Raw genomic sequence first — 26,875 nt, 5'->3', positions numbered from 1 at the left:
GCCAAGCAAATCAGAGCCCTTGCTGGGACTACTCTCAACTGGAAGGCTGTGATTCTGGGACTGGCCACTATCCTACCTGCTACATGGAAGTGACATGCTTGCAATGTGAAGTTCTGCAAATCAGCAGAGCTTAGATAATAAGCTAGAGCCCTTGAAACTTGTCACGTGAGACAGTAAATTTCCTTGTGGTTTAAATTTGAGTAGGATTTCTATCATTTGTAATTACAAGAATTCCAATAACTTCTAATACTATTTTTAGCATGGAACCTAGACTGCTTGTTACTTGAGCAAGTGACATCCATGCATTGCCAGGACTGAGCCCCTGGGATGCTTCATTCCCTTTCCTGCCATTGCCAGCTGTGTCATTCTCCTCCCTTCCCTTCTTACCACCTAAATCCAATCTACAATTCCTGAGCCTTAGCCCCCATCATCCACCACAGCCTGGTGTCCTACAGTGGTTATTTTGTTTCAGTTCCTAAAGAATGAATGAGGATTTCTTTCTTAACCCCTTTTCAGAGACAAGCAAACATTTTCTGTAAAGGGCAAGATAATAAATATTTTATGCTTTGCAGGACACACCCATCTCTGTGCACCTACTCAATTCTACCAGTGTGGACATAGGCGATGTAAAATGAACGAGCATTACTGTGTCCCAATAAAACTTTTCTTATGAACACTGAAATATAAATTTCATGTAAGTTTCATGTGTTACAAGTTTTAAAAAAAATTATTCCTCTGATTTTTATCTAACTATTTAAAAATGCAAAACCATTCTTAACTCCCAATCTGTTTACAGACCACAGATTGCCTATCCCTGCTCTAGGTCACAGAGTCCCCCTCACCAGCTCCCCCAAATCATTCTTTCCTCCTCCCATGCCCACCCAACTCTTCACTAGAGTTCAGTCAACAAATTCAAACTATTTGAACTTATTCCCAAATCTGTCTCTCCAATGCACTAGCCCTCTGTTATATGAGAGAACACTCAACACAAGTCTGTTGGATGACTGGATGAAGAAAAGCTAGTGGAAGAAATGACAAAATTAGAAGGGAAAATTCCTCATTCTTTCTTAAACAATTTTTTAGCATAACATCTTTTTCCTAGCATAATTTCATCAGAAAGTGAAAGGACCATACAGAATGGTACTTCTGGAGGACACCCAAAGCTGTCATCTCAGTCAGGGGAAGGATTCTCCTAGTCAGCCAGTTGAAAGAGCCAAGTGTGAATGCTACAGGAAAAGATTGGCCAGCTGGACCCCTGTACTTTGAATGTGGACTCTGAGAATTCACTGTGGAGAAGGAGAGAAGAGTTCTAAACTGGCAGCATACTCATGGTTGAGTGAATCCAGACACAAGGCTGAAAAATGACTAATTTATCATTTTCAATTAATCTAAAGTTTCCTGATATTCAGACATTGTCATAATTACCAAATCAATTTCCCTATGGAGTTTAAGCATTCTTGTAGAAAATGAAGTAATTTCTCAAATTTAAATTCAAATATCTTGTGTTTTAATGTAATAAAGATAAAGTGATATGTTATTGCCAAGAAAGAGAAAAAAACATGAATTCCATCCCAAGCCTCCCAGTTCCTGGCCACCCTTGTGAACTTGTGGCATCTACCAGAACTCCTATTTCAGGCAGGATACGTGTCGGTGCATACAAGCTAACCTCTAAGGGTATCTGGTTTATTAAACAATCACAGCTCCAAGAGCCTGGAAAACCACATCTGGCACACAAGAGTGAGAGTCTTGGGACTGACAACATTAACAAAGGTGGGAAATCTCTACTTTCACTGTGTGTGAAACAGAAAGTCAGAGGCTCCCAGGGGCATGGCCTTGGGCATTCTCTTACTCTGTCCTCACCTTGATCCCTCCCTGGCTTTCCATCTTTTCCTCTCTCTATCTCTTTCTCTCATTTCCTGATTCTTCCTCCTTCTCAAAATAAACAAGTGATTTTTTACATTCCAATACACACAAATTGGAAGGATTTGGAAAATTTTCTCCCAAGTGCATCAGGCAAATAACCAACTTCCTGCAAATAAAACCTCTAGCTCAGGTGTCCACTGCCACATAATCATTCACCTGTACTATGTGCCAAGAAGACCCAGTGCTTGTGAAGTGTAGTAGGCAGAATTTTGGCCCCCATGACCTTTCCTCCCTGTTACTACTCTTGTGAATATGTTACATTACATGGCAAAATGAACTTTGCAGATACAATTAAGGTTACTAGTCACTTGACCTTAAAATAGGGAGATTATTTTAGATTATCCAAGTGGGCCCAGTGTAATCATATGAGCTCTTAAAAGCAGAAGTAAGGGCAGAAGGTGAAGTCAGAGGGATCTGAAGTATACAAAGGACACAGTGTGCCATTACAGGTTGGAAAATGGAAAGCCACATGTGAAAATAATTGCAGGAGGCCCTTGGGATTTTAGGAGCTGAAGGCAAGGACCCTGGCTAACAGCCAGCAAAGAATGTAGGGTATATTGGAATACTCTGTACTATCTTTGTGATTTTTCTGTAAATCTAAAACTGTTCTAAAAAATAAAGTTTTTTCTTTAATTAAAAATAATAAAATGAATGGAGACCTCAGCTCTTCACCTGCAAGGAACTGAATTCTGCCAACAAGGTGAATGAGCTTGGAAGTGGATTCTTCCCTAGGGCCCCCGGATAAGAGCCCAGGCTGGCCAACACCTTGATGTCAGCCTTCTGAAACCCTAGGCAGAAAACCCAGTTGAACCATGCCAGACTTCTGACCTACAGAGAACTGTGGGCTGATAAATTTGCATGGTTTTAAGCCACTACATTTGTTAGCAGTTTGTTACTCAGCAATAGAGGAAGCATCAGGGAACAAGATGGGGAGACAGCTCTGCCTGCGTGTAGCTTATATTCCATCAAGTGAAGATATATAATAAACAATACATACGACTAAAAAATAAATGATATAGTACACTTATTGTAATGTACTATACAATTGTAAGTACTAGGAAAGGAAGCAAATGTAGGAGTAATGTAGGTAAGCGGTAACATAAGAAAAAGTAAATGAAGAAGTAATGTAGGAAAATGTAGACAAGAGGGATCAGAATGCTGTTTGGTTGGGGTGGTGCAGATGGCAGTTGGTTTAATAGGTGGTCAGCCTCATCGAGGAAGTAGTATTTGAGTGAAGAGAGGAAGGAGGTGAGACACTGAGTCAAACAAATACTTGGAGTAAGAACATGAATGGCAGAACAAACAGCATAAGCAAAGGTCCTAAAGCAGGACAGGGCTGGTCAGGCTCCAGGAATGGCTAAGGAAGTGATGCTTTGGGGCAGACTTGCCAAGGGAAGAGCAGTAGGAGGGGTGTCAAAGAGGTGACAGGAGGCCAAGTCACACGGGGCCTTGAAGGTCGGTCTGAGCCTTTGATTTTACTCTTGAGAAAAATGGGAGAGTCATTGCAGTGCTTTGAGCAGAACAGTGACATGAAGATCATCGTTAGTCTCAAGGTAAAACAAGGATAAAAGACTGCAAACCAATAGAAGGCTAACGTAATATCCAGGTGAATAATGATGATGTCTTGGACCTGGATGGCAGCAATGAAGGTGGTGAGCAATAGTCTGTATATATCTTGAAGGTAGAGCCAACAGGATTTCACATTGGATTGGATGTGTGGTTATGAGAGAAAATAAGATTTTAGAATGACTCCAAGGTTTTTGGACTGAGTACCTGAAAGGATGAGTTGCCATCATCTGAGTTGAGAAAGGCTATAGGTAGAGCAAATTTTATGGGAAAGAAGAGAAGTTCAGTCTTAGACATGTTAAGTTTGAAGTGTCTGTTAAACATACAAGTGGAAAGTTTGATTAAGCAGTTGAAAAAACTCAGTCTGCAGCTCATGAGAGAGCTCTGGTCTGAAGAGGTAATTGGGAAATCACCAGCATATAGATGATGTTTAAAAACACTGGGATGAATGAGGTCATCAAGGCCATAATTCAATAAAAGAAAAGAACCTAGAATGCAATAATGAGATACTCCAACATTAAGAGGCCTGTGGGAAGAGAAGAGAAACTTACAAAGGAGACCTAGAAGAAGCTACAAGTGACATTACAAACTTCATATATTTCCCTTAAACCCTTGGCATGAATTCTTCCTTTCAACCTCACTCCCTCTTCATCCTTACCCAGAGCCCAAATGCAAATGATGGAAAAGCAACATTTCAAAATCCCCAATATGCAAATTCATGAGTAAGGGACATTTGGAAAAGGTCATTCTTAATTAAGCCCTACTGGCTAAACCAATCAATTTAGTGCCTGCCAGAACATATTATATGTTTTTTGCCATTATTTTGTCTTCATGTTGATCCTGACTTCTTGACTATCTTTACTTTCTACTTCCCAAACTCCAAAAGGGTGTTTGCTTGTACTAACCTTCACATACATTGTCAGATTACCTGCACTCTCTTCATTCATTGACTCTTTCCTTGCCACTAGATTAAACTCCCCTTGAGAATTGAAAGTATATTGTCTACTTCTTATAACCCCATAGTTGACAACAGCAGGAATTTCACTGTATTTACTGAATACATCAGTATGAGTTTATCTTCTTTACATTTCCACATATCTAATTTGTAGAAATTAACTGAATCAAAGAGTAAACTGGCTGCCAAAGATGGGCTGGAATGATGAAAGTAATTGTGTTTCTCTTGCATCATATTTAAAAACTGAGCTTATATATGAGCCAAATGTTTTCAAACCTGGTTTAAAATGTTTTCATGGGTCTCAGATACCATTAAAATGACTGCAACAGCAGAACTTTTTAATTGGAAGAAAAGGTGTGAGAAAGATTGTAACAGTACTACCCTTCACCTGCATCCCATCTAATGTGTTCTGAGCCTTCATTATGATGTTCACTCATATAGAGGTTTTTTTTTCTGATTTTCACATATCACAGACAAATATAATAGCCATCCCAATGTAACTATTCAGTCTTCATGAAACTAATTGCAATGAGCAAATTTTACCCAGAAAACTTTGGAATTGACTAGAGATTTCTTATTAGATTTTTTTGTGGGGGAGGGCTGGATTACCCAAGAAACAGACCCCAAGATCAGGAGGTAAGAATAAGTAATTAATGTGAGAGGTTATCCTGGGTAGAGGGAAATGGACAAATGATCCAGTGAAGGGAAAGAAGCCAATAAATGATGTGTTATCAAGTGGGTTACTGCTATGCCACCTAGCAACCAATTTTACTAGGGAATTCTAGGAGACAGTGAAAAACATGCCTCTAAGATATCCCAACAAAGGAGAGAGGAAGCTGAGGTATATATCCACCAGCTCCTCCCCCATCATTGGTCAAGGGATGCTTCCAGGGGCACTAACTCTATCTCACCACCTGCTTTCCCTGTATGTCAGCCGGGCCAAAGAAAACCCTTGGGTGAAGGTAAAGGTACGTGTCATAGGATACTGTCAGCATGTTACTGGAATAGTGAATGCTGAAGGTATGTGAGTGAGGCACAAAGAACATCTGCTACACCGGTCCTAGAATGCTTGTGTTCATGCAACCTCACTTTTTTTAGACAAGGTATCTATTGTTTTATAACTGTCCTATATCTTTTTCTCTCTGGAACTAATGGGGCTGTCAATCAGAGTCTCTTCCTCTTCCATCAAACCCTGGGCCAGCGAGGCAATCAGAGTGACCCAACATGCTGGACAGAGTGATTATTTCAAGGCATAAAACTCAAAAAAGGCCACTAAGAGTCCTTGAGGACTGATACACGTGCTGGTAGAGAGGCTCCCACCTGAGGATACTAGTTAAAAGGGCTAGGTTAACCCAGTGCTGCTTTTGGCCTTACCGTCTGTACTTGGAGACAAACAGCCTAAGAATGAAGCCAACACAGAGGGGGAAAAAAAAAAAAAGAAAGATGGAGAGAGACAGAGCCTTACTGACACTACCTGTGCATCTCTGATCCAGCTGTGTCTGAACTAAATCCTAACCCTGGGACTTTGAAATTTCCTGAGACAAAGAATATTCATTCTCTCTCCCTCTCTCAATTTTTTAAGATTTCTTTTTCTTACACAAATTTGAGTTGGTATTCAGTCACATCCATCCATAAATCCTGACTAATATGAATTTTATAAGCACTTGGGCAAATGGATACTGTTGTTAAATATTGTTTATCTGAGTAATACCCAAGTTATACGTAAGTGTATGAAACAATTGGGGGGGAGCTTAACACAATTTTTGCATCAATCTTTTCTGTACATTTTTATGTATTCAGAAAATATTTACTGGAGGTAGAAACAGAAAGCACTAATGTATATTGACTCTCTAGTAAGATTTAATATTCACATTACATTCACATACTATGTTATATAATCCTCACAGGGACTCAAACCTTGTTTGTCCTGGGTCCCACAGCGAGTAAGTTGCAGGTGGTAAGAACTGAACATAGTTTCCTCGACTTCCTATTTTTTATAGCACCCTTCTACCGGATACCTATGTTTAAGTCAAGTACTATGGGAAAGGGAGCTATAGTGATGTAAATGAAGAAGTTCCTGACTACAAGGTAAATAGAAGGGAACAAACACACTGACAAGTATCCTCAAAAGGTATATAATCCACTCAGTGCCATGTCAGTATATGGATGAAGATCTCCAGAAGAGGGGCAGCTGGGAAAGGTTGTGTGAAGGGAGTTCCATGTAAGCAGGATTTCAGTAAGAAGAAATGGGGCAAGGTAGACATTCTAGATAGAGAAGGTAGCACAGAAGCACAGAGGCTATTCAAATTACACATTGTATGGTGACTCTCAGAGAACAGTTGGCAGAGGTATGAAGTAATATAGTCAGATAGTACTTCCTGAACTTTATTCAGTTGAATAACATCCTTACAATTCTTTTCCACATCCATAGACCATGAGTTGTACTATATTTTAAAGAATACTTACTGAAATAAATATATATTACCAAAGTATTTAAAAGTTAGATTAACCATCACCTAAAACTACCTCTCATGCTGGTTTGGTGGCAAATACAAGGGCTTCAGAAGCAACCTGATCTGGTCTCTATCTGAGCTCTGCCCCTTAATTTTGATCTAGGGTACTGAACCTTTCTGGTGCTTTGTTTCCTCATTTGGAGTGTTGTGAAGTTTAAACGAAATGATGCATGTGGGACTCACAATGAAATGATACAGTGTTTATACCACTACTCTTACCCCCATCCCTACCCAGCATGGGTGCTTAGGCGGGTGCTTTGTTTTGCTGAGCCACAGAAAAAAAGTGAGAATGCAATGGGAGAAGAGAAGTTTTCTAACTATTAAAAGGAAAGGGTGAGTTAGTGTCTGGGAAAAGAGGAACTTTGGGACAAGAGCAAAGACACTTAGGAGCATTCCAGGGCCTTTTGACTATGTGCATTCCATGTAACTTTACATCTCTCTCTTTGAACAAAGTTCCAATAAAAGCTGTATTATTTATCAATATTTTTAGAGTCAGTTTATAGGGTGAAAAAAACATAAGAATTGACTGAGGTTGGTCTAAGAATAAGAACACACAAGAAGAGGCTGCTGGTGGCATTACTGAAGAAGATCAACATGAAAAGAGAAACATGCATTGACAGGAGTAATCAGGATGCGTAGGAAGGACAAGATACTTGGGACAAAGAGAAAAGTATGAAATCTATTAGCCCAGGCAATGATAATAGTCTTAGCTATGGATGAGGGAATAGATAAAAACGGGGTGGGGAGGGGGCGAGGTGAGAAAAATGAGAATAACAATTTATTGTCAAGCTTTGTCCATTTGATTATTTTACTCCAGGCTTAGAGTCAAAAAAGAAAAGAGAAGGAAAAAAAAAGAAAGAAAAGAATGGTGATGCTTTCATGAGAGTCACGAACAGTATTGACCAAACAATCTAAAAAACTGAGTCTCTGTACCTTTTTTGAGAGCTTGTTTTATCTGATGCTTGAAAAGTTGAACCAACCCCATTTCTATTTCCTTTAGCTGAACTATTATTGATCCAGATTTCTCATTGGTGATAATGGACAGGCCTAAGGGATCAACTGAGAAACAAGAGTGAAAAATAAATAAACTAAGGTACACCAGCTTTTTACTCTTCCAGCCGTGTTCATGGCTGGTGATGCAGCCAGTGCTGCTTTTAGGATTATTCTTTGAAAAGTACTTCAGTTTGAGACAAGTCACTTTGGAATCAGGGCTCCATTTGGCTTTCCTGTATTAATGACCCAGCTATAGTTAAGTACAATAATGGAAATCCAGCAAAATGTGTTAACAAAACTTTGGTGAATAATTGATGCTAAGCTTGACCTGTCGACACGTAGTGACTCATTATGGATTATGATAAAGTAAGGTGTGTCACATTAGACAACAATATGCATAAAGCAAGTCTGATTAAATTATTGTAAGGACCTTACATTATGACTGGACCTAACTAAGCCATCTGATTCATGGGTGCTAAGGGGGTGATACAGCCTCCCACACCAACAGTCATCAAATACACACTACTCCTGATGTTGGAACCAGTACCAGTGGGGATTCCCCAGACACATGCTAATCTACAGAGTCAAGGGAGGAAACTGCTTAGCATTTCAGCAGTTTACTAGCTGTAAACTGCTAGTAAACTGTTTAGCATTTCAGCAGTTTACTAGCTGTTTACTTGCAGAGTTAAGTAGAGAGATTTTTTTGTATACTCTGAGCATTTGTAACCATCCATCCAACTTTCAGATTTGAAAATGCTACATTCTCAAACTCTTTTTGCATGCACCTTACAGAGGTCAAAGAACTGGCATTAGTCGGAAGTGTTAGCTTGTGCTTTTTGGAAATCAGTTGAATTTAATGAACGAAATGTGTATACACATTTTCTTTGAAGAAAGGACAATGGGAATAAAAGGAAAATATCATATTAATTCAAACTCAGATTCCACTTACTGAAACCCAGGGACTCAAATAAATGCCTATAAGTAATGCATTTCATCAATTAGTGATGATTTCTCCAGTTTCATGGCATAAAAATAGATGCTTATATCATTAAACCAGATCACTGTTATACATAGTGATAAAAACAAAGATATGAATTCACAACTAGCTGATAAAGTTTCCAGTGAGATCTACAAATTTAGTAAGAAAGAAAGGCACACGTGTTGAATGTTTATGATACCCCATACCCTGTGCCATTTCCTTCATCATGTGCTGTTAATCGTTGCCATAACACTGTTATAAATTATTTTATTCCCTTTTTCATAAAAGAAAAACTGAGGGTCAAAAAGTTAAATAACTTGTAAAGTTTTCACAGACTGTAGCAAAGCTAGGACTGAAGCTCAAGTCTGCCTCCAAAATTCATATTCATTTCATAATTGTCAGAATAGAATAAGCAAATCGCACAACAAATAAGTAAGATGAGGCAAATTGGGGGCAAAAAATAACACAGTAAACAAACAAACAAAGACTCCATTACCAAATTCATTTTATATACTTGAAACACCTTCCAAAAAATGCATTGTTTCTTCCAACAATGCATTTTAGAACCACTCCATTTCAAATGTGCAATTAGAAATTCAGACTACCAACAAGCAAAGAATGACATCTTTTGGATATGCATAGGTAGCATACCTGAGGTTTGTGAGATGTCACAGAATGACAGAATCCAGTCTAGAACATCTTTGTCTAAATTTTGTTTTTTCAAATGTGAAGCTTAATTTTTCTTAACCTCAGGTTTTATTTAAAGGACAATTAGCCTCTGATAGTGTTCAGCTCCATGCTAAGTAGCATTTATTTTTAATGTCCATTTACAAAGAAGACTACAATCAGAATAATTCTGTGGAAGAAAAAAATAACATTTCCCCTTTAGAGAAAGCAAAAAAAAAAAAAAAGAATTCCACGAGTCTGGAAATAGTTATTGTTGTCTCTAACTGCAAGTGTGGTTTATTATGCACTTCAGGAGGACAAATTCTTAAAAGGCATGTGCATAACAGGTGAAACTTTTTAAGTTCATTATTTACTATGGGCTCTTAAAGAAACGTGCAGTTCACGAGGGGTTATTGGAGCCAGTTACAGAATTCCGAACGAAGCTCTACCAACAGCTTTCTAATTGAATCTCAAAAGACTGTAATTGTGTTCCACTCTGTAGTCAGCCTCCATTCCATGTGGCTACAGTCGGTTGTAGGTAATCAGATTACTCATGGGTTACTGCCTGCAGCCTGCAGGAGAGTGCCAAGAGTAAGAAGGCAACGTGTTGTAGGGTTAATGAAGCTTAATATGGTGCCAATATCACACTGAGCCATTGCCTACAGGGTGAGAAAGGATTATATCCCATGTTAATATGCCATTTGACCCGTGCCAGAGAAGCAGTCTAAATCACTGAATAAGTATGTAAGTCATCACTGAGAAGTGTTTGCCATGCCAGCTCTCATTGCTGTGAAAACAAGTTGTTCCTTAGCTTGTGAATTTTAACTTTGGTGCTCTTTAAAGTACAGTTTCAACATTGGCTCCCAACATCCCTGGAAAGGCCATACAGACATAAGATTCTCTAAACTGGAGCCAAAGCAAGGAAATGCACATGCTTTTCTTCAGTTTGAACTAAACTTCTCTGGAGAATAAGGTCAGTGTAGTGCAATTTCCCAACATCCATCAATGATTTCATTTCTCTAAACTTGCCTCTTACAAAGATGTTTAGGCCCTCATGAGCCTTGGGATTCTCGCTGCTAATTAAATTTTTGGTCAAATGATATCTCAATTTGTGAAGGAGTGAAGAAAGCTCAAAGAGTTGATAGGGAAAACAGCAAAAGTTAGTCCAATTTGTACTGTGAAAGCTCAACCTCATAACAATAGGACAATACAATCAACGCTCTAAAGTTTCCTTATTTCCACTCTGCTCTTGACATGGTAGGATAAGAATGAAGCAATTCTCAATGGTGTAATTAACACACTGAGAAATAATTCTATCAGAGAATGTTGGTTGTATTCTTAAATTCATAAATATTTAAGATTAAAAACCAACTTCTAACATCAGAAAATTGTGTATGATTTTCTACATATTAACTCATTTAAAAATTATTTTAATTATTTCAGTTTGTAGGTTAGAGAAGCAAAAGATTAACGCAAGTTAAGAAGACTCCGGAGCAGAGATTTAATATTTTGTTAATATTTTCTTCTTGCACTCCCTTTATTTATTGTTTAGAATAGAAAATTCATGCAAAGGGTGTAAAGTCCAAAAGATACAAAAGCAAATATAGCTCCCATTTCTTACTGTAACCGGGTGGTTGTGTATCTTTTCAGAAATATTCCATTAGTACAACCCGCATATATCCACCTTTGTATTTAGTATCTATGAGTCTACCTATATATGCCGTATGCCCGTGTATCTGAATGTATATCTCTAAATTCAGATTTCTGAGGAGTTTACATTTGTAGGGATTTACATACAATTAGTTTTAAAAAACGAGATATAACTTAAAGGACAAAAAACCTTAAATGTACAATTTGATGATATTTTACATAATATAGTCACGTAACTAGATTATTTCCACAACCTCACGAGGTCCCTTTTGTAGCCTCTAATCAATAGATATCAAAAACTTCATATTTGTAGAATATTGCATGCACATTTTTTGTATCCATATTCTTTTTTTTCAACATTATTCCTGTGAAATTTATCTATGCTGTTGTGTGGACAGTAGTTCATTCTTTTTGGAGACTTTAATTTTTAGAGCAGTTTTATGTTCACAGCAAAATTTAAGGAAAGGTACAGAGGTTTCCCACGTACTTCCTGCCCCCATGCATGCACAGCCTGCCCTATTATCAATATCCCCCACCAGAGGGGTACATTTGTTACAGCTGATGAATCTGCATTGACACATCAATCATAATTACCCAAAGTCTATAGTTTACATTAGGGAGTTCATTCATTTTTATCATCTGATATTCCATTGTACCTAAAGTGAGTATCACAATGAAGCAAGTCACAGAAATTTTTTGGCTTTCCAGTGCATATAAAAGTCATGTTTGCACTATAGTGTAGTCTGTTAAGTGTATAATAGCATTATATCTAAAAAAATGTACATTCCTTAATTAAAAAATGCTTCATTGCTAAAAAATGCTAACCATCATCTGAGTCTCCAGTGAGTTGTAAGTTCTTTGCTGGTGAAGGGTCTTGCCTCAATGTTGATGTCTGTAGACTGATCAGAGTGGTGATTAGTGAAGGCTGGGGTTGGTGTGGCAGTTTCTTAAAATAAGACAAAAATGTTCCTATAAAAGAGTTTCACCTTCAAGGAATTCATGGAAAAGACTCTGACAAGTACAGGTTTCTGGTAACTGACTATACTGCTGAACTGAATGAATAAGCATTTTCAGAACTCTAATGGAAAACTGATGAATTCATAAAAGTGCTAACAAAAGATCAAGATGAAAACAAAATTAATTACATGGGACTGAGTGAACTGATGAGGATGATTATAATTTTTGTGACTTTCTGTTTGAATAATAATAATAAAAAAAATCAATCCCACAAGGGCTCAGAGGCAAAAAATATACAAATCAATTTTCACTGCAAAGTAAAGGAGCTGTTACAGTGGAGGATTCCTGGACTGAATGTCAATATTATGACATAGTGTGAGTGTGTTTCGTGTTTGGTAATTACAATCATTGTTGCTCTTGTTGTGGTCATCCATTTACAATGCTTGGTGTCAGTTTATTTATCTCTTGTAAAAATAAAATACAGTGTGTGTGTATGTGAGAAAAAAAAAAAAGACAATGAAGTATTGCTGCATTGACTTACTCTGACTTTTAGGAACCATTTCTCTGTAGCATACAATGCTATTTGACAGCATTTTACCCCACTGTAGGACTCCTTTCAAAATTGGAGTCAATCCTCTCAAACCTTGCTGCTGCTTTATCAACTAAGTTTATGTAATATTCTAAGTCCTTTTTGTCATTTCAACAATCTTTACAGCATCTTCACCAGGAGTAGATCCCAACTCAAGAAACCACTGTTCTTTGCTCATCCATAAGGAGCAATCCTCCTCTGTAAAGTTTTATCATGACATTACAGCAGTTCAGTCACATCTTCAGGCTCTGCTTCTAATTCTAGTTCTCTTGCTATTTCCACCACACCTGCAATTATTTCCTCCACTGAAGTCTCAACCCCCTCAAAGTGATCCAAGAGGGTCAGAATCAACTTCTTCTAAACTCTTGTTAAAGTTGCTATTTTGACCTGTTTTCATGAATCATGAAAGCTCTTAATGGCATCTAGAATGGTGAATCCTTTTCAATGACCTGATCATTGGGCATTTGGTTGTTTCCAAACTAGGGCTATGATGAGTAAGACTATGAACATTATTTTACGTTTCTTGTTAGACATTAACGCTCACTTCTATTGGTTAATATCCAAGATTGAAATTATTGGGTCATAGGGTATATATATGTATGTTTAGCTTTAGTAGATACCCCTAGTTTTCCAAAGTAATTATAACAATAAATATCAAATTAGCATTGTATAAGGGTTCCAATTGTCCCACATTCTTGTCAAGACTTGGTACAGTCAGTTCTTTAATTTTAGCTGTCTTGATGGGTCACTACTCGATGGTAGTTTTAATGTGCATTTCTCTGATAACTAATAACACTGTGAAACCTTTTAATGTTGATTGATAATTTAAGTATCTTCTTTTGTGCAGTGCCTATTTAAATATCTGCCCATAAAAAATAAGTTGCCTTGGATATTGGGATTGACATATATACACTAATATGTATAAAATAGGTAACTAATAAGAACCTGCTGTATAAAAGTAAATAAAATAAAATTCAAAAAATAATGAGTTGCCTGCATTTTTTTCTTATTTATTTTTAGAAAAACATTACATATTCTAAGTCCATAGTAAAGTACATGTGTAGCAAATACATTCACCCATTCTGTAGCTTTCCTTTAACTCTCTTAATGTTGTCCTTTGACAAACAAAGCTTAGTAATTTTGTTTTACAAATTTATTTTGGTATAATAATCTATATATCTAAAATGTTCAATTTGATAGGCTTTGGCATGTGTTAACAATTATGAAGCCGTTACTGCAATGTAGATAACAAACATATCAATCACCCCCAAAAGTTTCCTCATACTCATGTAATCTATCCTTCCCTCTCTTCACCCACATCCACAGGCAGCCACTGATGTGCTTTCTCTCACTATAGATTAGTTTGCAATTTCTAGAATTTGATATACATGGAACTATAGAATATGTACTCTTTCATGTTTGGCTTCTTTCACTTAACACAGTTAAGATTCTTCCATGTTACTACATGTAACAATATTTCCTTTCTTTTTATTTCTGAGCAGTATTCCACAGTATTCTGTAATTTGTTTAACCATTCACCTGTTGATGGACATTTGGTTATTTATTATATTATTAAATTATTAAATTATTTATTAAATTATTATTTAATAATACTGGTTATTTCCAGTATTATTATAAATAAAGGTGCTATAAACAATGATAAACAAGTCTTTGTGTGGATATAAACTCATATTTAACATGGGTAAATACCTTAGAGTAGAATGGCTGGATTGTATGGTAGGTGTAATTTTTCATTAAAAAAAAAAAAAACTATCAATATGTTTTTTCAAAGTGTTTGTACCATTTTATATTCCAAGATGTATTTTATGAGGTTTCTAGTGGCACAATGGTGCCAACACTTAACATGATCAGTCTTTTTATAATTTTATCCATTCTAACGGGTATTAAGGAATATCTCAGTGGGACTTGATTTGCACTCCCTAATTTCAACTGGTGTTGAACATATTTTCATGTGCTCATTTGCCATATGTGTATTTTCTTTTGGTAAAATGTCTATTCAACCATTTTGTCAATTTTCATTTGGGCTATTTGTTGACTTATAAGAATTCTTTGCAAATTCTACATACAAGTCCTTTGTCAGATATACAATTTGTAAATATTTTATCCTAAGTCAGCTGCCTGCTCTTTCATTTTCTTAACAGTGGCTTTAGAAGAACAAAAGTTTTACTCTTGTTAAAGAGCAATTTATTGATTTTATTCCTTAATAGTCCATGCTTTTAGTGTTCTATTTAAGAAATCTTTGCCAAATCCAAGATTTCTAAATTATTCTCCAATGTTTTATTTTAGAAATTTTATAAACTTAGCTCTTAGATTTAGGTATATGATCCATTTCAAGCTAAGTATATGATACTCCTTTGAAGTAAAGGTCAAGGGTTTTTTGCCTGTTTGGCTATTCCTACAAGTCTTGCAGTTTATTGAAAATAACAATAATTTCCCCAATTAAATTGCTTTGGCATCTCTATAAAAAAATCAATTGACTGTATATGTGTGTTTACTTTGGACATCCCATTCAGTTCCAATAATCCATACTTGGTCACTGTAGCTTTATAAGCCTTCAAATCGGATATTTCATGTTTTCTGACTTTGTTCTTCTTTTTCAAAGTCCTTTTGGCTATTTTAGGTCTTTTGTACTTCTATATAAATTTTAGAATCAGTTTGATGATTTCTACAAAAAAGAGCCTTATTTGATTTTGTTTGGGATTACACTGAATCTACAGAAATTGTCAGGATAACAATATTGACTTTTCATCACTGAACAAAGGTGTATCTCTATACTAATTTAGGTCATCTTTAATTCTTTCAGAAACATTTTGTAATTCTTAGTGTAGAGATATTTTACATCTTTTGACAAATTTATACCTAAGTATTTCATATTCTTGATGCTAGTATCAGTGGTATTGTTTATTTCAATTTCTGACTGCTTGTCAACGGTATAAAGAAAACTAATTGATTTTTCCATAATAGTCTAGTATTCTATAACTCTGCTAACCTTATTCATTTCTAGCATTTTAGGCACATTCCATTAGATTTCATTCATAGACTACTATGTCATCTGAGAATAAAGGCTGCTTTACTACCTCCTTTTTGATCTGGATGTCTTTTATTTCTTTTTCTTGCCTTATACCAGAGAAAACCTCCAGCACAGTATTGAACAGAAGTGGCGAGAGTGGACAGGCTTGCCTTGTTCTTGATCTTAGGAGGAAAACATTGTTTTCAACACTAATAATGATGTTAGTGTAGATTTTTCATAGATGTTCTTTATCAGCTTGAGGAGGTTCCTTACTATTCCTACTTTTCTGATATATTTTTTAAATGAATGGATGTTGGATATACCTTAATGCTTTTCTGCAACTATTTAGATGATCACGTTTTATTTTTTCCTTTTTAGTCTGTTTATGTGGTAAAGTACATAGATTGATTTTTCAAACATTAAACTATTCATGGGATAAATCACATTTGGTTATGATATATTATCATTTGTATGTATTGTGGGATCTGACTGGCTAAAATTCTGTTAAGAATTTATTCATCTAAAAAAAAAGAATTTATTCATCTATGCCAATGAGAAATATTGGTCTGAAGTTTTCTTCTCTTGTACGTCTTCTCTTTTTTGTTGTTTGTTGGTTTGTTTGTTTTTATCAAGATAATGCTGAATTCATAAAATAGTTGGGAAGAATTTCTTCTTCAATTTTCTGAAAGTGTTTGTACAGAATTGGCATTATTTCTTTATTAAATATTTAGTATTATTCACTAGTGAAGTAATCTAGGTTTGGATTATTATTTATGAAAATATTTTTACCTAAAAATTTATTTATTTTAACAGGTATAGAGCTATTCAGATTTCCTATTTCTTTTTGAGTGAGTTTTGGTAATATATGTCTTTCAAGATACACATCCATTTCATCTAAGTTACTGAATTTATGAGCATAAATTTCTTTATAATATTTTCTTATATTTTAAATTTCTGTAGGATGTGTAGAGGCTATCATTTTCTTATCTGTGATACTGGCAATTTTTGTCTTTTCTTTTTCCTGATCAGTGTGGCTAGGGGGTTATCAATTTTTTGATCCTTAGCTTGTGATATTACTGCTTTTAATCTTTCGTTTTTGTCTGTTTTCTATTTTACTGATTGCTGCTCTTCTTAAAATTTCCTTTCTGGGCTTCCCTGGTGGTGCAGTGGTTGAGAGTCCACCTGCCGATGTAGGGAAAGCGGGTTCGTGCCCTGGTCCGGGAGGATCCCGCATGCCGCGGAGCGGCTGGGCCCGTGAGCCATGGCCGCTGGACCTGCGTGTCCAGAGCCTGTGCTCCGCGATGGGAGGGGCCACAGCGGTGAGAGGCCGGCATACGGCAAAAAAAAAAAAAAAATTTCCTTTCTTATGTTTACTTTGGGTTTAATTGTTCTTTTTTTCTAGCTTCTATGGTACAAGCTTATGTCTCTGAGTTACGACCATTTTTTTCTTCTAACAAAGGCATTTAGTGCTATAAAATTTTCCTCAAAGTACTATTTTATCTACATCCCACAAATTTTGATATGTCATGTTTTCACTTTCATTCAGTTTAAAATACTTTCTAATTTCCTCTAGATTTTTCTCAATTTCAGGGGGTTATTTAGAAGTGTGATATTTAGAAGAATTCCCAAATCCTTAGGGAATTTTTCAGATATTCTTTTGTTGATTTTAGAATTTAATTCCATTGTGATCAGAGAGTACACTTTGTACTAGTTAAATTTTTTTAACATATACCGACACTTGTTTTATGGCCCAGAACATGGCATACCTATCTTTAAAAAATTTTGTCTGCACTTTGAAAAAATGTATATTCTGATGCTGTTGAATGGGGTGTTCCATAAATGTTACCAGATCAGGTTGATTGATAGTGCTGTTCATGTTTTCAACATCTTTACTAATTTTCTGTCTATATATTCTATCAGACATTGAGAGAGATTTTTAAATTTTCAACTAATAGCAGACTTGTCTATTTTGCTTTGTAGTTCTATCAGACTTTCTTTACGTATTTTGAAACTCTGTTATATACATACTCTATTAGGATTTTTATGGACTCTTGATAAATTGACCAATTTATCATTATTAAATGGCCTTTCTTATCTCTAGCAATATTCTTTTTCCCTGAAACATATTATGTCTGATATTAACATAACTATTCCAATTTTCTTTTCATTAGTGGTAGCACTGTATATCAATTTTTTAGACCAAGGATCAACAAACTTTTTCTGTAGAGGGCTAATAATAAATATTTTGGGCTATTTCTTTTGTTTGTTTGTTTTAACATCTTTATTGGAGTATAATTGCTTTACAATGGTGTGTTAGTTTTTGTTGTATAACAATTTTTGCCTATTTCTGCTTCTCTGGTTTCATTGACAGTCTAAGACACCTGTATGGAAAATGCATTTGCCAATAGTTCTTTTGTTGGGTACATTGTGTGTGTGTTGTGTGTGTGTGTGTGTGTGTGTGTATGTGTGTGTGTGTGTGCATACACACATGTGAAAGAAATTGACTGTCTACCTCTCACACACTGAAAATACAGCATAAGACAAATGCTCTTGTATAGGGAGGGAAAAAAGGAAAGAAAGGGAAAGAAAAATGGAAGATATACAGCAGTCACTGGTCTATTTTAATTCTGGAATCCAGACAAGGACATATTCCCACTTCCTTGATTAGGGTTTAGTCCTGTTGTCTGACAATAATTCTCCATGGCTCTTGGTTCTTCCCTTTGAATTGTCTTTCCTTTTGCCTAAATGTAACACATGACTACAGCTGAATGCTCTTCTCTGCCTGCTTCCTTCCCATAAAAATCTGGGCATAGCAAGACCACTTTTCATTTCATAGTGTTGCTTTCCCTTTTAGTCCAAGCTGGCAGTGTTTCTGTTAATACAGTTATCTTAAAATTTTTATGGATTTTCAGTGAATCTTTTAGGGTTCAGATCATTAAACAAAAAAAGCCCACTCACACAATGTGTCTTAAGGTAAACTTTCTCTATCTTCACTTCCCTGTCAAGTTTCTGTAGGATAATGCCCTAAAAATTATTAGAAGCCTGAATTTTTAATTGAGAGGATATGTGAAGCATGCTCTTAAGATTCTCAGATGGCCTTTTTGTCTGTCAAGGTATAGGAGGCACCACCTTAAATACTTCTGAAGTCTTAGAAACTGCTTTAAAGTCATTTTTTAGGCCATGTTTTCCTAACAGTGCCCTGGATTTGATCTTTGCCTGAAAGCTATTTCCTAATTTGAGAATAGTTTACCATCTGGAGAGGTTGGGAATGAGAAACTGTTTTATTTTTGAACCCAAGTCCTGGATTCTTTATATTTAACAGCTTTTTTTAAAGCTCTTATTTCTTTTCGTTCTTCTCTCATTTCATTACAAGCAGCTGAAGAAATCAGGTTGAATCTTCAACACTGTGCTTGGAAATTTCCTTAGGCAGATCATCCAGTTCATTAGGTATATTTATTGTCCACATTTCAATAACTGACAGTGCTGCTAAATGTCTCACAACTACATTACAAGGGTCTCCTTTCCTCCAGCTTTTAATAACGCTTTACTCATGTGTGTTTAAGTTCTCATTGACAAAGTCCTCAAGACCCTATAAACTTTGCTAAAAAACTTCAGCTACTAGCTATAGCTCTTCTAGCTACTGTCCACATCTCAAAGTCAATGCCCCACATTTTAAGTTTGGCTATGGCAGCCCCCAATGTGGCAATAAACTATTTTCTTATCTCTGGTGGTAAAACAAACCATCTCAAACTTGGCATCATATGAAAGCAACAGCAATTTACTAGTATTATCTCCCAGAGTTCTGAGGGTCAACTGGTCTCAGCTAGTCAGTTCTCACTGGGGGTTTCTCATGAGATTGCAGTCAGATGGTGCCTGGGGCTGCAGCCATCTCCAAAGCTTCCTCACATTTTGGTGGTTAATGCTGGTTGCTGCCTCAGACCTCAGCTAGGAGCTTTATCTATGATGCCTCTCTATGTGGCCAGCACTTTCTTCCTCACAGTATGGTGTCAGAGTCCCAAGAGCAAATGTCCCAGCAGAGAGTCAGGCTGAAGTAACACTGCCTTTAGGACCCAGCCTCAGAATTCATGAAGCATCACTTCTGCTGCATTCTACTTCCAGTCAAAGGAAAAGAAACCAGACTCCACCTCTTTTTTTTTTTTTTTTCCTGTACGCAGTCCTCTTACTGTTGTGGCCTCTCCCATTGCGGAGCACAGGCTCCGGACGCGCAGGACGCGCAGGCTCCGGACGCGCAGGCTCAGCGGCCATGGCTCACGGGCCCAGCCGCTCTGCGGCATGTGGGATCTTCCCAGACCGGGGCACGAACCCGTGTCCCCTGCATCGGCAGGTAGACTCTCAACCACTGCGCCACCAGGGAAGCCCCAGACTCCACCTCTTGATGAGAGTGGTATCAAATACTCTAGAGACATGTTTTTATTATATTTATTTTTTTGGATAATAAAATAAAAATTTTTAATTTTATTTTATTTCAATTACTTTAAATTTAAAAACTAATACTTCATCCAGTTATTAGAAAACTTTTCAGTATGTTTGGAAAAAATGGGGTCTGTGAATATTCGTTTTCAACTATAAATTTTATGAAATCAAAAATACAGATCAAGGATTTCCCATGAAAATTTAGCATTCAAATTGAGATGTTCTATAAGTGTGAAATACTCAGTTTTGAAGACAGCACAAAATGAGAGAGAATGTAAACCTTTTCATTAATATTTTCTATTGGATTACATACTGAAATGATAATATTTTGGATATACAGGGTTAAATAAAATACAGATATAGCTTGTTTTATTGTGCTTCATTTTACTGTGCTTTGCAGATATTCCATGTTTTACAAATTGAAGGCTTGTAGCAATGCTGCACTGAGCAAATCTATCAGCACAATTTTACAATAGCATTTGTTCACTTTGGGTCTCTGTGTCACATTTTGGTAATTCTTTTTTTTTTTTTTTTAACATCTTTATTGGAATATAATTGCTTTACAATGTTGTGTTAGTTTCTGCTGTATAACAAAGTGAATCAGCTGTATGTATACATATATCCCCATATCCCCTCCCACTTGCATCTCCCTCATAGAGCACAAAGCTGATCTCCCTGTGCAATGCAGCTGCTTACCACTAGCTATCTATTTTACATTTAGTAGTGTATATATGTCCATGACACTCTCTCACTTTGTCCCAGCTTACTCTTCCCCCTCCTTGTGTCCTCAAGTCCATTCGCTACATCTGTGTCTTTATTCCTGTCCTGGCCCTACGTTTGTCAGAACCTGTTTTTTTTTTTTTAGATTCCATATATATGTGTTAGTGTACGGTATTTGTTTTTCTATACTACAAAGCTACAGTAATCAAGACAGCTAGCTTGGTAAAGACTGCTACTTTACCAAATTCATTGATTAGCTCTAGTACTTTTCTGGTAGCATCTTTAGGATTCTCTATGTATATTATCATGGCATCTGCCAACAGTGACAGTTTTACTTCTTCTTTTCCAATTTGGTTTCCTTTCATTTCTTTTTCTTCTCTGAGTGCTGTTGCTAAAACTTCCAAAACTATGTTGAATAATAGCAGTGAGAGTTGGCAGCCTTGTCTTGTTCCTGATCTTAGAGGAAAAGGTTTCAGTTTTTCACCATTGAGAATGATGTTGGCTCTGGGTTTGTCATATATGGCCTTTATTATCCTGAGGTAGGTTCCCTCTATATCTACTTTCTGTAGAGTTTTTATCATAAATTGATGTTGAATTTTATCAAAAGCTTTTTCTGCACCTATTGAGATTATCATATGGTTTTTATCCTTTAATTTGTTAATATGGTATATCACATTGATTGATTTGCATATATTGAAGAATGGAGACATGTTTTTAAACCTCTACAGTACATTTCTCTTTAATGACTGTATGCATGTATCATACTTAATAATGTTACATTTAAAATTTTTATAAATTTTAATAAAGTTAAAGAAAAGAGGATAAAGAGGAAAACTGGAATGTTCTCTCTTAAATATCTTAGGAAGATCTTTTCAGTAAAGTATCAGTAAAATACCAAGGGAGTGTGTCAACATTCACACAACCGCAATAGAACACTAATTAGGAGATGGAATGTCACTGACCTAATGATGTGAAAACACAAGAAAATGTCAGTTCATATCACTGTATATGAAAAAGATCCAAACAGGGTGATGATGTTTTATGAAATTGCAGAGACAAGGAAAAGGGTTATCACTTTTTTCTGTGCCATGCTTATTATAGCAAGTCACATATTATTTTTAAGACATTTAAGAAAGATGTAAGAAAATGTATGTTATATTTGCATGACTTCAGGGAGGAAACCAAGGTGTGGGAATTATGGAGAGATCAGTTTGGGCACCAAATAGCTGCTTTATGTTGAAGTGGATTTTCCATCATTAAAAGTCACTTCAATATAAAGTATTTATGCAGAATATAGAGAAAGCTATTGAGAGAGGTTCCTTTATCATGGACACTTTATTTATAATTCAGAGATTCCATGGTAATATGGTTATAAAAGGATAAAGAGAAAAGTTAAGGAATTATACATGTTTATGACAAAAAGTTTTCCTTTTTTTTTCTACACAAACTGTCTTCAAAATACGTCTGACTGAGATTCAGGAGAGTCTGGGAAATCCTACTGTTTGCCCACATGGGACCTTAATTATGTTAGTTACAAAGTGACACAGAAGGACTTTTATCCAAAGTCACAGAAACTAACAGAATTAACTCTGACCAACTGAGAAAAGAGGTAGACAATGACAGAAATGTCAGTGATTTCAATTAACTGCTTTACCAGTCGCCTAACATACATTTCTATCAGGAATATAGCCAGGAAATAGTTGGGAGAAATGATCCTACTGAATACAGTCTGGAATAATAGTGCATCTTTTATGCTAATAAATTGATGTGGCAGTTTTAAATACTATGATTGAGAAAAGGTAGCATTTTGAAATTAAGCTCATCTTCCTTAATGTTAGAACTTGTTTTTTTTTTTTTTTTTGGCTATTACCTGTTTCTTCAATACAAATTTACTGAGTACCTAGTGAATACAAAGATGAGTGAAACTTTGTCCCTGTCCTTACAGAAACTAGAGGAGAACATGAAAAGCAAAATATTTACATTGACAACAAATTATGATACAATAGAAAAGTAGTAACCACTACCTGCAATAGTTGAGTAACTGTATCTCACTGTAACACAAATTATAATGTGATATTACGATACTTCCAAATTTTATAATAGAATGTTGTTTTGTATATACTTCAAATTCGAATGGGTATTTTCTTTTTTGCTTTTTTTTTTTTTTTTTTTTTTGCGGTACGTGGGCCTCTCACTGTTGTGGTCTCTCCCGTTGCGGAGCATAGGCTCCGGACGCGCAGGCTCAGCGGCCATGGCTTATGGGCCCAGCCGCTCCACGGAATGTGGGATCCTCCAGGACTGGGGCATGAACCCGTGTCCCCTGCATCGGCAGGCGGACTCTCAACAACTGCGCCACCAGGGAAGCCCAGTATTTTTTTAAACTAAAAATCAGGCACCACAGTCCAAAAAATGTGTCAGAGGTGTAAGAGCATCTGGAAAATGTAGTTTAGATGCTCAAAAACTGAAATTTTTAGGATAGTTTGCTGGCTTAGCAGAAAATGAGAATGACTATTTGAAAATGGGAACAATTTTTTGAAATTGGGATGAAATGATCCAGAAAATCTAGTATGCTATGGTACCAATAACTGACAAAACTATAGAGTATTTCAGAGAAGACATTCATATTCAAGTTAGAACATCATTTGTTGAATGTCCAAAAGCTACTAGGAGTCATACTACATGCTTTCTGTTGTATTATATATAAATTAGCATTCATAATAACAGTGTGGGGTAGGTATTGTCATAAATGGAACCAGGAATTTGGAAAAAAGAGAAGTCAGATTACTTCTGAGGACTAAACTTTGAAATTATTTTAGAGTAAAAATAGGCAGGATCATGTAAAAAAGAAGAAATAGATTCCTGGCCTTGGAGATAAGGCTGCAACTTGAATAAATGCTTTATCATAGCTAAACAAGAAAAAGTCAAATGTAAAGAGAATGAGTGGCTACTGAATATGGAAGTTGAAGATTCACATGGTATATTGGCAGGTTTCATTGTTTCTGCGAGAGGATAACCAAAACCTTAGCTGCAGCTTAGTCCTCCTGTCAAAGCCATTTTTAATATAAAGATGACCACAAAGGATTGTGACCAGTGTATCTGCAACATTCCTGTCCCAATAATAAAATTATCACTACTTTGAGATGGATACATTAGGCCATCTTAGAGTTATGCCATTAAATTTTCACATCATCCAATTCCCCTTATTTCAGTCTCAAGATCCTTAGGCAATTTTCTCATTAAGACTTAATTCTCTTTATAAGGCTTGACCTTTCAAAGAGAGAATGGACTACCAGGGTTCCTGTTCTTGTGAAAGTTTTTTCTCATTATGTATCTATTCACCACCATTCCTTATTTGCAAATACATAGGGTTTGGTTGATGTAAGTACTGCTCTGAGAGATGAAGTCTTTCTCCCTATGTCAAAAAATCAGGCTTCTGAGCCTCATACACCCAACTCTCACTGTGGTGTATTTACTGGCTTCTCCCTGGGGGGGCACATAACCCAATGTCTTATGATACAATAGTACTCAGGTATAAGCATGCATTGTCTTGTAGCCATCATTACTCCCATTTTACAGATGAGGAACTGAGGTTTGGAGAGATTACACTCCTTTTGAAAGTCATATAGTTAAGTAGAAGCAGAAGATCTGAGAGCAGTTTCTCCAACAACAGTCCAGGACTTCTTCCAATTACCCGAGGAGTCTCACAAATGCTTCAAGCAAAAGTCCTAAATTTGCTAGAACCCATTACCTTTATTAGTAATTGAAAGTTCAACTTAACGCTCATAATTGCAGAAAAAATGAAGGATATTAGTCCTTTCCCCCAACTCCTCATCCAAAAAAAATATTCCACAAGTGATGATAGAAGTAAGTCATGGAGGGATGAATGTGGAAAGTATATTATATAGTTACTGAGATAATTTTAAAGGTTCTAGGTATGCCTTTTGCTTCTAGGATACAGTTTCTATTAAAAAATAAATACACTTACAAAAGGATAACTTTATAAGCTACTGTCACCTAAAGCTAATATGAAATACTAAGGATACCACTACCAAGTACTGTAACACTACAACCACCTTCCTTCTTTTGCTACTGCCACTTGTTTTCAACTGAAAGTGGGATGTGCGCTTGCAAGAAAGGAATGTGTGTCGAGGACGGGTGCAGTATACAAGTTCCATTTGTATAATTCTGGTGGAGACTGGTATTATTTACATATTTTAAAATTCTATATGGTCTCTGCTATTCACAAAATGAACCTGGCATACTCCAAGATAGCAATCGTGAGAGAGGAGCGTCAAAAAGTTTCATGGTAACATCATCATATTGAAGCAAAGAGTACAATAGATAATCTCAAATTTTTCAGAAGATTCAATGAACAAGCACTTCATCCCTCAAGCCTTCTAGTCAATTGAAATGTTGCTATTTGGAAGTACTGTAATTGAGTAGTATAGTCTCTATCTTTGAGTTAAAATTTTTCACAGCCTTAGCCCTTTTATTACACATCCAAATTAGCAGCTGGATTTACAAACCTGTTGCTAAATTCCCAACTTATTCCCTTGTAATCCAGTTCATAATTTAGTGCTATTTTCCATCACACCTTCAGGAAAACTGAGGGGATGGAGGAGGTTCTAAGATGCACCAATTTCATGCTTTAAAATAAAGATACATGTGGACCTATTTCTTCCCCCCCCCCCATGAAATACCTACTTGGGACGGATTAGATTATGACTTTTAAAAACCAGGAAAGGAAGAGCTACTTAAGGGAATGAATATTTGTAATTAAGAACTATGCAAATTAGCTGCTCTGAGTGGGACTAAGTAGCTATACTTATCAAATGAAAGTACCAGAGCTTCCCTGGTGGCGCAGTGGTTGAGAGTCCGCCTGCCGATGCAGGGGACACGGGTTCGTGCCCCGGTCCGGGAAGATCCCACATGCCGCGGAGCGGCTGGGCCCGTGAGCCATGGCCGCTGAGCCTGCGCGTCCGGAGCCTATGCTCCGCAACGGGAGAAGCCACAACAGTTAGAGGCCGGCGTACCGCAAAAATAAATAAATAAATAAATAAAAAAGTACCAATGAATGATAAAGCACATCAGGTTCTTAACACATGTTTCTAAGCCTTATTTTTTGCTCAGTTTCCTCCTCCTTCAATATAATAAGGCATGAACCAAGAATTGGCAAGTTAGAGAATGAAGCCGAATAGCACGGGGGAAAGTAGGCAAAGAAGGGGAATGGTACCTCATTTCCTATTTCTTAAGAAGCCAAAGCTGAGAAGAATTAGATTAAATGTAGATTAGTTAATCTAGACAGGGGGACATTTTCGAGGCAACCTGTGGCATTACAGTGCAATAATTAAGGGTATGATTAAAAGCAGCAGCTTTGGAGCCAGACTGAGTTCAAATTCTTGCTTTACCACATTAGCTCTGTAACCACAGGAAAGTTATTTAAACCTCTCTGATCCTCAGTTTTCTAAATATGAAAATGAAGCTAAGAAGAGGCCCCACAGAAATTTGTAAGAACTAACTTAAACAATGTATACAAAATACCTAGCAGATTGCAAGTAGATGACAATTATAGTTATTGCATTATCATTATTAATTCTCCTCCTGCTTGAAGAGGTCCATAAAGGATCCAGGAGGCAATGTACTTTACTTTTTAATACCTTAAGCTCTTATTCTGGCCTGGGTTTCACTCAATTCCTTATAAAAATAAATTTTCCCAAGAAACTTAAGAAGAGAATTTTTGGATACAACTAAATTGAAAATATTCCATATTTTTAAAAATGCTTTTTATTAAGATTAACTCAGCCTTCATTTCAGATTTTTTGGCCCATTTTCTCTTATACTTCCTTCAGTAAAAATGAAAGACAGGGATCATAATAATTTAAAACAAGGTCCACATGAA

This window comes from Globicephala melas, chromosome 7 (genome assembly GCF_963455315.2).
Source record: "Globicephala melas chromosome 7, mGloMel1.2, whole genome shotgun sequence".
Classification (NCBI taxonomy): domain Eukaryota; kingdom Metazoa; phylum Chordata; class Mammalia; order Artiodactyla; family Delphinidae; genus Globicephala; species Globicephala melas.
The sequence above is the reverse complement of the archived record's forward strand: the minus strand, read 5'-3'. Positions refer to the sequence as shown.